Source organism: Hyla sarda, chromosome 1, assembly GCF_029499605.1.
Source record: "Hyla sarda isolate aHylSar1 chromosome 1, aHylSar1.hap1, whole genome shotgun sequence".
NCBI classification, from domain to species: domain Eukaryota; kingdom Metazoa; phylum Chordata; class Amphibia; order Anura; family Hylidae; genus Hyla; species Hyla sarda.
The window spans coordinates 571,579,921-571,597,438 of NC_079189.1; the positions used below are offsets into that span (position 1 = coordinate 571,579,921).

The following is a 17,518-nucleotide window of genomic DNA, read 5'->3' on the forward strand; positions in this document are numbered from 1 at the left end:
TGCCGGCGCCGATAGCCAGGGGGAGAGAAGCGGCGCCGACAGCCAGGGGGAGAGAAGGGGCAGCGGCACCCATTGCCGACGCCGCTGCCCCGTTGCCTCCCCCCATCCCCGGTGGCATAATTACCTGAGTCCGGTCCGCGCTGCTCCAGGCCTCCGTCGTGCGTCCCCAGCGTCGTTGCTATGCACGGCGCGGCGCTCTGACGTCATGCGCCGCGCCGTTTAGCGCATAGCAACGACGCCGGGGACGCACGACGGAGGCCTGGAGCAGCGCGGATCCGACTCAGGTAATTATGCCACCGGGGATGGGGGGAGGCAACGGGGCAGCGGCGCCGGCAATGGGTGCCGCTGCCCCTTCTCTCCCCCTGGCTGTCGGTGCCGCTTCTCTCTCCTCTCCCTGGCTATCTGCGCCGGCACCGATAGTCAGGGGGACAGAACGGGCAGCGGCGCCGATAACCAGGGGGTGAAAAGGGCCGACAGCAGCGCTCTAGACCCCAGGAAAGGCAGGGGGAGAGAAGCGGGCAGCAACGGCGTATCGGCGTATAACAGGCACACAGACTTTAGGCTAAAAATTTTAGCCTAAAAAGTGCGTGTTATACGCCGATAAATACGGTATTTTTTTTTTTTTTTTTTTTTTTTAACGCCATTTACCTTGTGGTCAAGCTAACCTGTTATTTTGATACTTTAGCTGGGGGCCGTCTGGTATGGAGACAGGAACCCGCTCCATACACCCTGAGCGCTGGCATACTTGTCTGGGTCTTTCAGGTCTGGCTCTGCTTGCCCGAAGCAGGGCTAGAGGCCTCAAAAATTCACCTGCTCAGCACCCGGAACTGCATGTCCCGGGCGTCGAGCGATATAGGATTTCCACATCTGTTCATTTTCTTAATAGTACAAAAAAATAGGGATTGACCGATTATCGGTTTGGCCGATATTATCGTCCGATATTCACGATTTTGGACATTATCGGTATCGGCAATTACCTTGCCGATAATGCCCCGCCACCCCGGCCAGAGACCACCGCCGCCCCATTGCCTCCCCCATCCCTGGTTTTATAATTACCAGTTCCCGGGGCTAGCACTACTTCTGGCTCCTGCGACGTCCTGCGCGCTGCGCAATGACGAGTGACGTCCTCAACGCGATTTCACCGTCAGTGCGCACAGTGACAGCTCAGGATGATGCTGGAGCCTGAAGTAGCGTGGACCCTGGGAACAGGTAATTACAAAACCGGGGATGGGGAGGCAATGGGGCAGCGGTGTTTGGACTAGGGAGAACCCCAGGACAGGCAGGGGGAAAGAAGCGAAAAGCTGCTGCAGTTCATTGATTTAAAGCGCCGGCTTTAAATCATTGATCTGCAGCAGCTTCTGTAGACCACTGGTATACTTATACCAGAATATCGGTATAAGTTATCAGCCTGAAAGGTAACAGATTATCGGTATCAGCCCTAAAAAAAAAAAAAAAAAATCTATATCTGTCGATCCCTACTAAAAATATGAACTCACACTTTACCTTCAAAACGAGCAAAAACGAAATCGAGTTTCTTGACGTCTTGGTCCAGGTTGGTGAGGATGAGTTGCTCATGGTGGCCTACAGAAGCCCACTACGAGCAACGCATTACTCCATTACAGTAGCTAGCATCCTAACATGTAAAATCAGCAGTGCCTTATGGGAAGTTTTTCAGATTGTGGAGAATGAACAGTACGCAGTCCAGTTTTGAATCCCAGGCAAATGATCTATACAAACCACTACTAGATCGAGGATACCCGAGTAATGTTCTGCAAAAACATAATAGCAGAATAGGAGTATATTATAAAATAAATCTTCACTTAAAAGTAGAAATGTGCAAAGGACTGTACATAGTAACCAACCTTTTTGCTATACTTTTAAACCTAGTCCTGCATCTAACACTATAAGGCAAACTGTATATACAAATTGGTACCTGATACAAAAGGATCCAGTCCTAGTGAAATATAGCTAGCAAACCACTTAAAACGGCTTCTGAACACTGGGGATATTATCACTCATAGCAGGATTGGCTGCTAAATACCTCCCCCAAAGGGTAACCATAGACGGGTGGTTGTAAATGGTGCACATCACCCCGCCCAGGTAAAAATCATACTATAGGAGGCATACAGGTAAATGTAGGGGGATTTCATATGCAGGTAGCACTATACGCCCGCTACACACCTGTTTAAGGGAACATTTTTATTCCCTTAGATTTGGACAAGGTTTCCCAAGAGTCATCCAGCACGTACAGGGGAAGCCCATTATAATGATTCAAGATCAGGCTCATTATTTGGGATAGCAAGAATACCACAGAGAGAAGGATTGGTAGGGCTGGGCGGTATGACCAAATCTGTGTATCACTTTATTTTTGTAACTTTCGGCGGTTCCACAGTATTTCCTCCCCCCCCCCCCTCAAATTAAATTATCAGTCCAGCGCTGCGCTATTCTGCCCCCCCCCCCCCCCCCCATTAATTATCAGCCCAGCGCTGCCCTTCTCGTGCTGTTTGTTGCCGCCGCAAACACAAGGTAAACAAAATAAACTAACGCATGTTCCGACGTCGGCCTTACGCTGGGGACGGGAACGTTGGAGAGCAGTCAGCCTATCACCGGCCGCAGCGATGTTCCGCCTCGGCCGCTGATAGACTAAGCCCACTGTCATGTAAGAAGCTCTGGGCGGCTTCTTACATGACAGTGGGCTCAGCCTATCAGCGTCCGAGGCGGAACATCGCTGCGGCCGGTGATAGGCTGACGGCTGTCCGACGTTCTATTCCCTAGGAAGCAGATGAGGCCGGTGCCTGACCAATGGGAGGTGAGTTAAAGTTTATTTTTTGCGGCCCGGGCATAGGAATACCGCACAGTATAGAGCAGTGGTCTTCAACCTGCCAACCTCCAGATGTTGCAAAACTACAACTCTCAGCATGCACGGACAGCCGTTGGCTGTCCGGGCATGCTGAGAGTTGTAGTTTTGAAACATCTGGAGGTCGGCAGGATGAAGACCACTGGTATTGAGTGTCAGCGCTGGCGGCCGTAACAAACATGAGGAGGGCAGCGCATGCGGGTGACATCAGTATTTACCCTGATGAGGACAGCGCTGGGCTGATAATTAATTGGGGGGCAGAACAGCACTCGCGGGTGACTTGTGATTAGTTCCCCAATGCTGAGCTCATTCATTCATTCCCGAGGGGGAGGGGCCCAACCGGTATTGCAGTATGGGTTAAAATTCATATCGTGCAGCACAAAAATGTCGGTATGAACCGGTATACCGCCCAGCCCTAAGGATTGTAATGAAAAAAGGCTTTACTATGTGCAGAAGCATCTTGTGCATGGATGCCAAGGGTAACCTGGGCATGATCAAATCGACCTAGGCATTTTCTATAAATATCTCCAGCTTAGCCATTTTATTAATACTGTAGATGCATAGGATAATGATGTGTAGGGCTGCAGCTAACGATTATTTTAATAATCAATTAGTTGTCGATTATTTTATCGATTAATCGGAAAAAAACGTTAAAATGCCCAAAATAAGGGGTTCAGCTGCTTCTACTTGAAGAATTATGGACAATGGCCATATTAAAAGTATTCTAGCATGTGATGTGACCAAACAGCAGCAATTCTGGACTTTTCTTTTTTACGTTTACGCCGGTTGCTGTCATTATTAATGATCCTGTACAGAAACCAGCGTAAATTTGATATTGCCGCATGGGTAGCTGTCTGAACTATTAAAATAAAAGGTTAATGATTTACTAACATTTAATTTTAATAGGTCTAACAATTAGCCATGCGGCAGTATCAGATTTTTGTATAGCGATAGGAAAAGGTGGAGCTAATTTTTATTGGGGGGCGTTTTATTTACATTTAATTTGTTTTTACTTTACACTTTCTATAGCACTCCTATACACATGGGTATTTGCAGATTGCAGAGCATTGCACCCTACCCATGTCTGTAGTAGATACTAGGATGCAATGCTCTGCACCCCCATGTGTATAGCTGTGTATATGTACTACACATACACACTGTTTTACCCATGGGGGTATGTGCAGAGCATTGCACCCTTGAGTCTGTACTACAGACACAAGGGTGGAATGCTCTGCACATACCCCCATGGGTAAAGCGGTGTGCACTGCTTACCAATATACACATAGGGGTATATGCAGAGCATTGCACCCCTGTGTCTGTAGTACATATGTGCACATACCCCCATGTGTATGGTAGTGTAAGTGTGTACTATATGCACACTACTATACCATGGGGGTATGTGCAGAGCATTGCATCCTAGTGTCTGTAGATGACACTAGGGTGCAACACTCTGCAGATACCCCCCCCCATGTGTGTGTCAATAAGCAATGCGGCAGTAACCGGGGCAGGGCGCATTAAACTGCAGGAAACTGTCCTACCGGCGGCAGTAGTACGGAGTCCTCCACCAGAGAAGCAGCCGCACACATGATTGGTGAGCAGTGGGCAGCGGAGGGTGGGACAGGGACTAAACTAACTTAACAGAGGCTGCGGCGGTGCGGACTAGCGTCTGACCGCGCGCCTGCAGCAGTGTTATCACAGCCGGAACCCGGACAACGAATTGGCCAATTATTCGGTAATGGGAATCGTCGACAACGAATCCAGTTATCGAATTTTATCGATAATGTCAATCGTTGCAGCCCTAAAGGCATGTAAAATATAATATAATATAATATATATATATATACACACAAAGAATACAAACAAAGAATAAGTTGTCCAGCACTATTTGATTCCAAACTATTGTCAAGACCTGGCTTAGGCTGGGTTCACACCACGTTTTCTTAAATACGGTTCCCGTATACGGTTTGGAGGAGAGGGGCGGGGCTTAATCGCGGCGCCCGCACTCAGCCGTATTCGGGAACCGTATTTAATGCAAGTCTATGAGCCGACCGGAGTGAACCGCAGCCTCCGGTCGGCTTCGTTTTCGTCCGTATGCGGTTTCCCGACCGCAGGCAAAAACGTGGTCGACCATTAAATACGGTTCCTGAATACGGCTGAGTGCGGGCGCCGCGATTAAGCCCCGCCCCTCTCCTCCAAACCGTATACGGGAACCGTATTTAAGAAAACGTGGTGTGAACCCAGCCTTACAGGTGCAGGCTGCTGGGCTAAATATACAGCAACAGGAGAATACAGCAGCACACTGCTAGCACAAAGATATAGATAAAACATGAGTATATAGTTAAACATGAGTATATAGATAGAACATGAAAAGCTATACAGCTGTAGTGCAATAAATGAAGATATGAAACTATGAAATTATGAGGTACTTAGCTTGCAAATTTGGCGGCCAAATAGTGTGGACCGTCCCACCACGGTAAGGTGACCTCATTCTGGGACGGACCCTACACTATGAATATGCCTCTGTGTGAACAGTACAGCAGGCATTGCAAGGTCTGAAACATCCAAGGCACCTTATATACACCTAATAGAGGTGGGTCGGGTGCAAGAGCCAACATGGAGGTAGCCACTCCTTCATATGTGTAACACAAACAAAGATGTTGGGTGGTACGTTCCACGCTATTTGGCGCCAAATTCACAAGCTAAGTACCTCATAATTTCATAGTTTCATATTTTCATTTATTGCACTACAGCTGTATAGCTTTTCATGTTCTATCTATATACTCATGTTTTATCTATATCTTTGTGCTGCTGTATTCTCCTGTTGCTGTATGTATGTAAAAAAAAAAAATATTATATATATTTATTCATAAAATGTTGCAGTATCTTGTAATACCTTTTTTATTGGACGAACAGCATTTTGTAGAGACAAGCTTTCGGGATTCCTCCCTTTATCAAGTTTTTTTTTTATGTGGTTTTAAGTCACTTGCACTTTTTGTGAAATGTCAATTTTACAGGTACAGGTATAAAACCGGCACTGACGTCCATGGAAGGCATGGTCTGATGAAGAAGGTGCGTCCTACAAAACAGCTGTAATAACGTTTTTGGGTCTGGTATGGTGTCAGCAGCAGCATATGTTAAAGGATAAGTATCATGAATAAAAACGTATCCTCTATCCAAAGGCAGGTTAGTTTTAGATTGCAGGGGTCCGAGCACTGGGGCCCCCCTCGTGATCTCCTCTTTGGAGCCCCGGATCTCCAGCACAGGAGCGTGTCACGACCCCCGCCCGAAGCGGGAGCCGCCACACCCTCTCCATACAGCTCTATAGCAATCTTTGGCTCTCCCATAGAGCTTTATGGAGGGGACGTGGCAGCTCCCGCTTCGGGTAGGGGGTCGTGACACGCCCCTGTGCTGGAGATACGGGGCTCCAAACAGGAGATCGCAGGGGGCGCTCGGACCCCCCCCCCCCCCCCCCGATCTTAAGCTTATCCCCTATCCTTTGAATAGGGGATAAGTTTTTACTCATGATCCTCATCCTTTAAGGCAGGAGGCGTGATCTGCTTTGTATAGTTTCACAATGTTTGCACAATAAAAGAAAATAACTGCACTGAAGATCTGGTGAGTGCTATCCATGATTTTGTCTTCTAGTTCATATAGCTTAAAAGGGTACTCCGGTGAACTTTTGTGTTTTTTTTTTTTTTTTTTTAAATCAACTGGTGTGAGAAAGTTAAACATATTTGTAAATTGCTTCTATAAAAAAAAAAAAAAAAAAAAAAAAAAAAAAAAAAAAAAAAAAAAATTATTGACCCTTCCAGTACTTATTAGCAGCTGTATGCTACAGAGGAAATTATTTTCTTTTTTGTCTTGTCCACAGTGCTCTCTGCTGACACTTGATGCCCATATCAGAAACTGTCCAGAGCAGGAGAAAATCCCCATAGCAAACCTATGCTGCTCTGGACAGTTCCTGATACGGTCATCAGGTGTCAGCAGAGAGCTCTGTGGGCAAGAAAAAAAGAAATTCAAAAAGCATACAGCTGCTAATAAGTACTGAAAGGATTAAGATTTTTAAATAGAAGTAATTTACAAATCTGTTTAATTTTCTGGCACTTTAAGGGTATGTTCACAGTACAAATCTCTGCTCGGAGATTCCTTCTGAGCGACCACCGCCAAAATCCTTCTGCGCTAGGACCAGGCGGACCTGTGCTGTCTCCGCTGTCTGCAATGCAGTCTGTGCATAATTCACATAAAAGAATTAATATGTTAATTCTTTTGGCAGGTGAATATCCATGGGGGAATCTTCCGCCGATAAAATTCCACAGTTTGAATGGGTCAGCAGAAGACCCATTCACTCCAATGTTTAGGTTCATGCAACGATATTCGTGAACGCACAGAAATTCCAGTGTGAGCGTATCCTACGGCTATGCTTACACTGCAGAAATGTTGCGGAATGTCCATCCAGGAAAACACTGATGGACATTCTTTCAGCAGAGACTTGAATTGGAATTTGTGCGCCAGAAACATCTGTGGTGGAAATTCTGCTTTGCGCATGGTGCAGCAGATTCCTATTGAAAAATAATAGTTAGGACAATTACACACATGTGGCGGTAGCACATATGATTATTTTGTTATAAAAAAATGGTAACTGGGGGTGATTTAAAAAAAAACTTTTATTAGGGGAGGGGCTTATTCACATTTATAATTTATTTACACACACACACTTAATACTTTTTTTCCTTAGACCCTATGGGGGGCTATAACATGCAATCTTGAGATTACATACACTGATCTATGATAGCTTTGGCTCAGCATTGGTCAGTATTAACGGTGCTCTTCTGCTTTAGCCTGCCATGGCTGGCTGGGAGCTTCAGAGCACCGATCGGATGGCGAGGAGGCAGGTAAGGGCCCTCCCGCCATCCTTTCAGCTGATCGGGACATCACGGTTTCAACTCTGGTTACAGCGTCTAAAGGGTTAATGTCTGGAATCAGCCCGATTGGCGATGCCCGGCATTAAAGAGGTACTCCAGTGCTAGGGGATAAGATGCCTGATCGCAGGAGTCCTGCCGCTGGGGACCCACGGGATCTTGCACGCGGCACTCCGTTTGTAATCAGTCCCCGGAGCGTGTTCGCTCCGGGTCTGATTACCGGCGACCACAAACCTCCGCCCACGTGTGACGTCACGCTCCTCCCCTCAATGCAAGTCTATGGGAGGGGACGTGACAGCTATCATGCCCCCTCTCGTAAGCTTGCATTGAGGGGCGGAGCGTGACATCACACGGGGGCGCCCTGTGGTCGCCGGTAATCAGTCCCGGAGCGAACACGCTCCCGGGACTGATTACAAACGAGATGCCGAGTGCAAGATCCCGGGGGTCCCCAGCGGCGGGACTCCCACGATCAGGTATCTTATCCCCTATCCTTTGGATAGGGGATAAGATGTCTAAGCACTGGAGTACCCCTTTAAGTCTGGGTCCTGGCTGCTGGTAGCAGTCGGGACCCACCGGGTTTGCAGCTGCTCAGCTCGAGAGCATGCTTCAAACCCTGGTAACACGACCAGGGCATCCAGGTACGCCATGCGTCCTTAACGGGTTAAGCGGTAGGTCATTTTCCTGATGGCACATTCCTTTTAAGAAAAGGAAATTAAATAAACATCTTAACCTTAGATCCACTATCCCTACAGAGTCCTAGGCCGAGCACGCTGCAATAGCATTACATACATTGTTCACCTGGCGCTGTAGCTGATCACTGGCACATGTTATTCTTGCAAGCAGAGGGGCCAGTGTTTGGCTGCAGCATCCCATGAAGTTTGTATGTGAGGGTTGTCATTTAAAGGGGTACTCCGGTGGGGGGGGGGGTTTGGGCGGGGAAAGTCAAGTCATCTGGCTCCAGAAAGTTACAGATCTGTAAGTTACTTCTATATAAAAAAAATCTTAACTAGGGATCGACTGATTATCGGTTTGGACGATATTATCGGCCGATATTCACGATTTTGGACGTTATCGGCATCGGCAATTACCTTGCTGATAATGCCCCGCGAGTACCCCTTTAAAATAACATGTTTTCTTTATTCTGTGGGTCAATATGATTAAAATGATACCCATGTTATATGCTTTTATATAATTGTACTGCTTCAAAAAAATCTCAAACTATTTTAACAAAATTAGTATGTTTGAAATTGCCCTATTTTGACCACCTATAACTCAGTTTTCCATATATGGGGCGGTATGAGGGCTAATTTTTTTTGCGCTGTGAACTGTAGTTTTTATTGGTACCAAATTTGCTTATGTTTTACTTTATTAATTTTTTTTTAATAAAATGTGACAAAACAGCAGCAATTTTGGACTTTATGTTTACGCCGTTCACTATACGGTATAATTAACTATATATTTTGATAGTTCAGACTTTTACGCAAGCAGTGATACCAAATATGTAAAAAAAAAAATGTACGCTTTTTTGGGGGGTAAAATGGAAAAACGGTTGATTTACATTTTTATTAGGGGAGGGGATTTTTTTTTTTAACACACTTTAATAGTCCCCATAGGGTACTATTTATAGCAATCATTTGATTGCTAATACTGCTCAGTGCTATGAGCTCTGGTCTGCTCGATCTCAGACTACAAGGCCCCAGGAGACGGCCGGAGGCAGGTGAGGGGACCTTCGACCGCCATTATTGATGATCGGATCCCTGCGGCAGTGCCACGGGCGATCCGATCATCCATTTAACCGACCGTACTGCCGCGATCTGTATTGATCACAGCATCTGAGGGGTTAATGGCGGACATGTGCGCGATCGCGGATGTCCACCATTACCGGCGGGTCCCTGGCTGCTGATAGCCGGGACCTGCTGCACATGATGCAAGCACCAGTCCAGTGCTCGCGGTCATGACAGAGCGTAAATGTACATCATGGTGCGTTAAGTACATTTACGTCAACTGTCGTTAAGGGGTTAATTATTTTTTTTTTTTTATTTATTTTTTTTTTATATCAATTTTTTTGTGATGTGACCCAAAAGCAGCAAATGTTACACTGTTAACCATACGGGACCATTAACATTATATTTTGACAGTTTGGTCATTTACAGAGATACCAAATATGTTTAATATTTTTTTTTTTTTTTTTTTTCGGGGTAAAAGGAAACATGAGCAATTTACATTTTAATTGGGGGAGGGGCTTATTTACTTTTTTTAAAAAACCTTTTCTTTAACCATTTATATTTACACTTTTTATGTCCCTATAGGAGACTAATTATAGTTATCATTAGATTGCAAATACTGTTCATTGCTATGCATAGACATAGCACCTATCAGTATTATCGGTGATCTACTTGTATGGTCTGCAAGAAGACAGACTAGAGCAGAAGACGCTGTGATTAGAGATGAGCGAACTTACAGTAAATTCGATTCGTCACGAACTTCTCGGCTCGGCAGTTGATGACTTATCCTGCATAAATTAGTTCAGCTTTCAGGTGTTCTGATGGGCTGGAAAAGGTGGATACAGTCCTAGGAGACTCTTTCCGGAAAGCTGAACTAATTTATGCAGGAAAAGCCATCAACTGCCGAGCCGAGAAGTTTGTGATGAATCGAATTTACTGTAAGTTCGCTCATCTCTAGCTGTGATCATTCATTTTATCAACACTTGACCACATACTTGAGGTGTGAGTCTTGCCCCCTCCCATACACTTACATTGAGGCGCTGTGACCATAACGTCACAAGGGGCGTGGCCAACCCCCGCCACGCAAAAAACAGCATTCGGAACACTTACTTCCGAACGCTGCCCAGTGGAGTAACCCTTTAAAATGTTTCCGATAGGAAGAAGGTAGAGAAGTGAACTGCACACACCAAGGACATAGGCACATAACCAAAGAGCTTGCCATCTAGTATAAAAAAAAAAACTTGTGGGGGGGGAGAGAAGTTAAAAAGTTTAAGACGACTATGATTGTAGAAAGACTTCTGCAACTTCCTTTGTTTCAATTCCTTAACATCTATACAAAGTATCAGTCACAGACTTATAAACAGCAGCAATCAGATAAAGCCCTAGACTGCATAACGTGTGATCTAGTAGAGATCAGAGATGATCATAGACATAACAGGAATCTGATCTCAATAGATCAGGGTAGATAAGGGGCTGCAAGAATCATCTTGTGCCACTTATCCCAGGATAACTAGTATACAACAGGTCCAATAGTTGTTTCGCTGATTGGAAAAATTAGGGAACTATGGGGAAGATTCATCACAACCTGTCCAGAGAAAAAGTTGCCTAGTTGCCAATAGCAACCAGATCCCTCCTTATATTTTTGACAAGCCCTCTGCAAAATGAAAGAAGCGAGCTGATTGGTTGCTATGGGCAACTTTTCCTCTGGACAGGTTTTGATAAATCTCCCCCTATCTGCACAGCCCTACACCAGTGTTTCCCAACCAGGGTGCCTCCAGCTGTTGCAAAACTACAACTCCCAGCATGCCTGGACAGCCTTTGGCTTCTTTAGGAAGTATGTATTGAATAAATATAGGTAAGACTATATACCCCTTATTAACAGGAGCTCAGGTAAAATTAGGTCAGTCTGATAATCTTTCTGCCTCAAAACAGCAGAAAAGTGAGTGCAGGATACAACAGGATATAACTCAGGATCAGTACAGGATAAGTAATGTAATGTATGTACACAGTGACCTCACCAGCAGAATAGTGAGTGCAGCTCTGGAGTATAAGGCTGGGTTCACACCACGTTTCCTTAAATACGGTTCCCGTATACGGTTTGCAGGAGGGGGGGGGGGGGGCGGTTGACCACATTTTTGCCTGCGGTCGGGAAACCGCATACGGCCGAAAACGAAGCCGACCGGAGGCTGCGGTTCACTCTGGTCGGCTCATAGACTTGCATTAAATACGGTTCCCGAATACGGCTGAGTGTGGGCGCCGCGATTAAGCCCCGCCCCCCTCCTCCAAACCGTATACGGGAACCGTATTTAAGAAAACGTGGTGTGAACCCAGCCTAATACAGAATATAACTCAGGATCAGTACAGGATAAGTAATGTAATGTATGTACACAGTGACCTCACCAGCAGAATAGTGAGTACAGCTCTGGAGTATAATACAGGATATAACTCAGGATCAGTACAGGATAAGTAATGTAATGTATGTACACAGTGACCCCACCAGCAGAATAGTGAGTACAGCTCTGGAGTATAATACAGGATATAACTCAGGATCAGTACAGGATAAGTAATGTAATGTATGTACACAGTGACACCACCAGCAGAATAGTGAGTACAGCTCTGGAGTATAATACAGGATATAACTCAGGATCAGTACAGGATAAGTAATATAATGTATGTACACAGTGACCCCACCAGCAGAATAGTGAGTGCAGCTCTGGAGTATAATACAGGATATAACTCAGGATCAGTACAGGATAAGTGATGTAATGTATATACACAGTGACCCCACCAGCAGAATAGTGAGTACAGCTCTAGAGTACAATACAGGATATCACTCAGGATCAGTAAAGGATAAGTAATGTAATGTATGTACACAGTGACCCCAACAGCAGAATAGTGAGTACAGCTCTGGAGTATAATACAGGATATAACTCAGGATCAGTACACGATAAGTAATGTAATGTATGTACACAGTGACCCCACCAGCAGAATAGTGAGTACAGCTCTGGAGTATAATACAGGATATAATTCAGGATCAGTACAGGATAAGTAATATAATGTATGTACACAGTGACCCCACCAGCAGAATAGTGAGTACAGCTCTGGAGTATAATACAGAATATAACTCAGGATAAGTACAGGATAAGTAATGTAATGTATATACACAGGGACACCACCAGCAGAATAGTGAGTGCAGCTCTGGAGTATAATACAGGATAGTGTGTGTGTAGTCTACCTCTAGACGGGACATGGTCCATTGGAATAAATGGAGCGCACCCCGTCTAGAGGTAGTTGACAAGCTCCTGACTGAGCGGGATGGGGTCCCATACATGAGATCATGGGGGGCCCCAGTTATCAGACCCCCCACGATCAGCTACTTATCCCCTATGTTGTCTAGGCTGATTCTTGTCTAGTCTGAAGACCTAACACTCACCATATAATACTAGAGGAGGCTGATTCTCGACTAGTCTGAAGAGCTAACACTCTAAATATTTAATTCAATACTAGAGCAGGAGGATTCTGGATTGTACTAAAGAACTTACACTCTAACCATATACTATAGGAAGCTGATTCTTGTCTAGTCTGAAGAGCTAACACTAACCATATACTATAGGAAGCTGATTCTTGTCTAGTCTGAAGAGCTAACACTAACCATATACTATAGGAAGCTGATTCTTGTCTAGTCTGAAGAAGTTACACTAACCATATACTATAGGAAGCTGATTCTTGTCTAGTCTGAAGAGCTAACACTAACCATATACTAGAGGAGGCTGATTCTTGTCTAGTCTGAAGAGCTAACACTAACCATATACTAGAGGAGGCTGATTCTTGTCTAGTCTGAAGAGCTAACACTAACCATATACTAGAGGAGGCTGATTCTTGTCTAGTCTGAAGAGCTTACACTAACCATATAATACTATAGGAGGCTGATTCTTGTCTAGTCTGAAGAGCTTACACTAACCATACAATACTAGAGGAGGCTTATTCTTGTCTAGTCTGAAGAGCTTACACTAACCATACAATACTAGAGGAGGCTTATTCTTGTCTAGTCTGAAGAGCTTACACTAACCATACAATACTAGAGGAGGCTTATTCTTGTCTAGTCTGAAGAACTTACACTAACCATACAATACTAGTGGAGGCTGATTCTTGTCTAGTCTGAAGAGCTAACACTAACCATATAATACTAGAGGCTGATTCTTGTCTAGTCTGAAGAACTTACACTAACCATATAATAATAGAGGAGGCCTATTCTTGTCTAGTCTGAAGAGCTAACACTAACCATATAATACTATAGGAGGCCTATTCTTGTCTAGTCTGAAGAACTTACACTAACCATACAATACTATAGGAGGCTGATTCTTGTCTAGTCTGAAGAGCTAACACTCTAACCATATAATACTAGAGGAGGCCTATTCTTGTCTAGTCTGAAGAACTTACACTAACCATATACTATAGGAAGCTGATTCTTGTCTAGTCTGAAGAGCTAACACTAACCATATACTATAGGAAGCTGATTCTTGTCTAGTCTGAAGAGCTAACACTAACCATATACTATAGGAAGCTGATTCTTGTCTAGTCTGAAGAGCTAACACTAACCATATACTATAGGAAGCTGATTCTTGTCTAGTCTGAAGAGCTAACACTAACCATATACTAGAGGAGGCTGATTCTTGTCTAGTCTGAAGAGCTTACACTATCCATACAATACTAGAGGAGGCTTATTCTTGTCTAGTCTGAAGAGCTTACACTAACCATATAATACTAGAGGAGGCCTATTCTTGTCTAGTCTGAAGAGCTAACACTCTAACCATATAATACTAGTGGAGGCTGATTCTTGTCTAGTCTGAAGAGCTTACACTCTACAAACTTGTGTCCGATCAGGTCTGAAGGAGAGGGTCGGTTTGGGGGAGGGGAGGCTGCAGGAATGTAAACAGAGGTGGAGGGGGCTTCCTCCCGTCCCCCGGCTTTACCGTCACCTCTCTATGGTCTCTCCCCGGTTACACAGCAGCACATTAGGCAGGAGAGCTAGCACTCTACAGACTGTACACAGAATAGCTGGGGCGGGCAGGCCCCGCGGTTACCTGGCACCGGAGGTCCGCTGTCTGTCAGGCCGGGGGCCCCGGTGTGAGCTGAGGCACGGGTACGGCTCCCGACACCCCCCCGGAAGGCCGCAGTCTAGGCGGGATCCTCAGCCCGGCAAGAGGCCTAGACGCCCGGGGAAGGTGGAGGAGGGGGAATACGCAACGACGACCCCTATTCAAGATGGAGGAAGGGGAAGAGCCCGCGCAGCGGCGCCCCGTGTCGTCCGGTCCCCGCTCCCGGCACCACGGATTATTATTATATTTATTATTAATATTGTTATTATTCTCCCGCAAAAAAAAAAAAAAAAAAAAACCTCCTCAAAGCCGCGCACGCAACCGGCCAACCTCAACCTCGCCACGGACCGCAGCACCTCCCGCAGCCTCAACCGTGCACAGCCATTGGTGCGGAGTAAAACATCCGGATTCCTCATTGGCCGGCAGAGCTGTCAGTCTCAGATGTTCCGCCCCTCCGCCTCAACTGCAGAACGGCATTGGCTCACGGAAAAGAATCAAGCTGTTGTATTGGTGACATGGACTGTCAGTCATGATAGCCCCGCCCTCTTTCTTGTCCAGCTTTTTACGTCAAAGCGTTTTTTATTTGGTAGGTTTGGGTAATTCACGCCCCTAGGGGGGCGTGTTCTAGGCTATGAGAGACAATGAAAGTGACGTTTCTAAAAGATGTCAATCATGAAGAAGCCCCGCCCACTGCGATGACGTGCTGTGGATTGAATTGTGCATGCGGGATAAAAATACTAATGCGCATGTGCTTTAGGAATAACTGTGGAGCGCTTCAGATGTCCAGTCATTGAATATAGCAGTTTCTTGTTATACTTCGTCTCTACAAATACTGTTAGTCCAATACAAAAAAGGTTTTACAAAACTCTGCAACGTTCTATGATTGTACTGGACTGGTACGAATACTGCAAACTACTGTACTATAGGGCGCTTCATAATACATAGCGTCATAGTGATTATGCCCCCTGGTGGTCATTAAGGGTATATGTCCTACAGATCAGGGCATTTATATGGGCATCAACAAATACAAAAACTTTTTATATGTTGTACATCTTGGCAAAATATTTACTTTTCTAATATATTTCATAAGAAATTTTCATTTAGTTTTTATAGAAATCATTGCTTATAAAATCATGGCTTTGTCTAAGCTGAAGCACAGGCATGGACAAAGTCCAATAAGTGACGAAGGGCTAGTACTGTGCTCTCTCCTGTCTGATAGTACTCCTCTTTGCTCTCTCCTGTTTGATAGCACTCCTCTGTGCTCTCTCCTGTCTGATAGTACTCCTCTGTGATCTCTCCTGTCTGATAGTACTCCTCTGGGCTCTCTCCTGTCTGATAGCACTCCTCTGTGCTCTCTCCTGTCTGATAGTACTCCTCTGTGCTCTCTCCTGTCTGATAGGACTCCTCTGTGTTCTCTCCTGTCTGATAGCACTCCTCTGTGCTCTATCCTGTCTGATAGTACTCCTCTGTGCTCTCTCCTGTCTGATAGTACTCCTCTGTGCTCTCTCCTGTCTGATAGGACTCATCTTTGCTCTCTCCTGTCTGATAGGACTCCTCTGTGCTCTCTCCTGTCTGATAGCACTCCTCTGTGCTCTCTCCTGTCTGATAGTACTCCTCTGTGCTCTCTCCTGTCTGATAGTACTCCCCTGTGCTCTCTCCTGTCTCATAGTACTCCTCTGTGCTCTCTCCTGTCTGATAGTACTCCTCTTTGCTCTCTCCTGTTTGATAGCAATCCTCTGTGCTCTCTCCTGTCTGATAGTACTCCTCTGTGATCTCTCCTGTCTGATAGTACTCCTCTGGGCTCTCTCCTGTCTGATAGCACTCCTCTGTGCTCTCTCCTGTCTGATAGTACTCCTCTGTGCTCTCTCCTGTCTGATAGGACTCCTCTGTGTTCTCTCCTGTCTGATAGCACTCCTCTGTGCTCTATCCTGTCTGATAGTACTCCTCTGTGCTCTCTCCTGTCTGATAGTACTCCTCTGTGCTCTCTCCTGTCTGATAGGACTCATCTGTGCTCTCTCCTGTCTGATAGGACTCCTCTGTGCTCTCTCCTGTCTGATAGCACTCCTCTGTGCTCTCTCCTGTCTGATAGTACTCCTCTGTGCTCTCTCCTGTCTGATAGTACTCCCCTGTGCTCTCTCCTGTCTGATAGGACTCCTCTGTGCTCTATCCTGTCTGATAGTACTCCTCTGTGCTCTCTCCTGTCTGATAGGACTCCTATGTGTTCTCTCCTGTCTGATAGCACTCCTCTGTGCTCTATCCTGTCTGATAGTACTCCTCTGTGCTCTCTCCTGTCTGATAGGACTCCTCTGTGTTCTCTCCTGTCTGATAGTACTCCTCTGTGCTCTCTCCTGTCTGATAGTACTCATCTGTGCTCTCCTGTCTGATAGCACTCTGTGCTCTCTCCTGTCTTATAGTACTCCTCTGTGCTCTCCTGTCTGATAGCACTCCTCTGTGCTCTCTCCTGTCTGATAGTACTCCTGTTTGTTCTCTCCTGTCTGATAGTACTCATCTGTGCTCTCTCCTGTCTGATAGTACTCCTGTTTGTTCTCTCCTGTCTGATAGTACTCCTCTGTGCTCTCCTGTCTGATAGTACTCCTTTGTGCTCTCTGCTGTCTCATAGTACTCCTGTGTGTTCTCTCTTGTCTGATAGGACTCCTCTGTGCTCTCTCCTGTTTGATAGTACTCTTCTGTGTTCTCTCCTGTCTAATAGGACTCCTCTGTGCTCTCTCCTGTCTGATAGTACTCCTGTGTGTTCTCTCCTGTCTGAAAGCACTCCTCTGTGCTCTCTCCTGTCTGATAGTACTCCTCTGTGCTCTCCTGTTTGATAGCACTCCTCTGTGTTCTCTCCTGTCTGATAGTACTCCTGGTGTTCTCTCCTGTCTGATAGGACTCCTCTGTGCTCTCTCCTGTCTGATAGCA

At 45.7% G+C, this 17,518-nt stretch overlaps 1 protein-coding gene across 3 annotated transcripts in view; it reads right to left on the reverse strand.

Annotated features, from left to right (window-relative positions):
* SMAD2 (SMAD family member 2) overlaps positions 1-15,354 on the reverse strand; it is a 70,033-nt gene extending 54,679 nt beyond the window's left edge. For 2 of the 3 annotated variants that reach the window (XM_056543713.1, XM_056543695.1), the window contains exon 1: positions 14,585-15,354. The gene's annotated coding sequence lies outside the window, so the exon portion shown is untranslated. The remainder of the gene's footprint in view (positions 1-14,584) is intronic. The other variant, XM_056543702.1, reaches the window with a different exon arrangement.
* Positions 15,355-17,518: the final 2,164 nt, after the last annotated feature.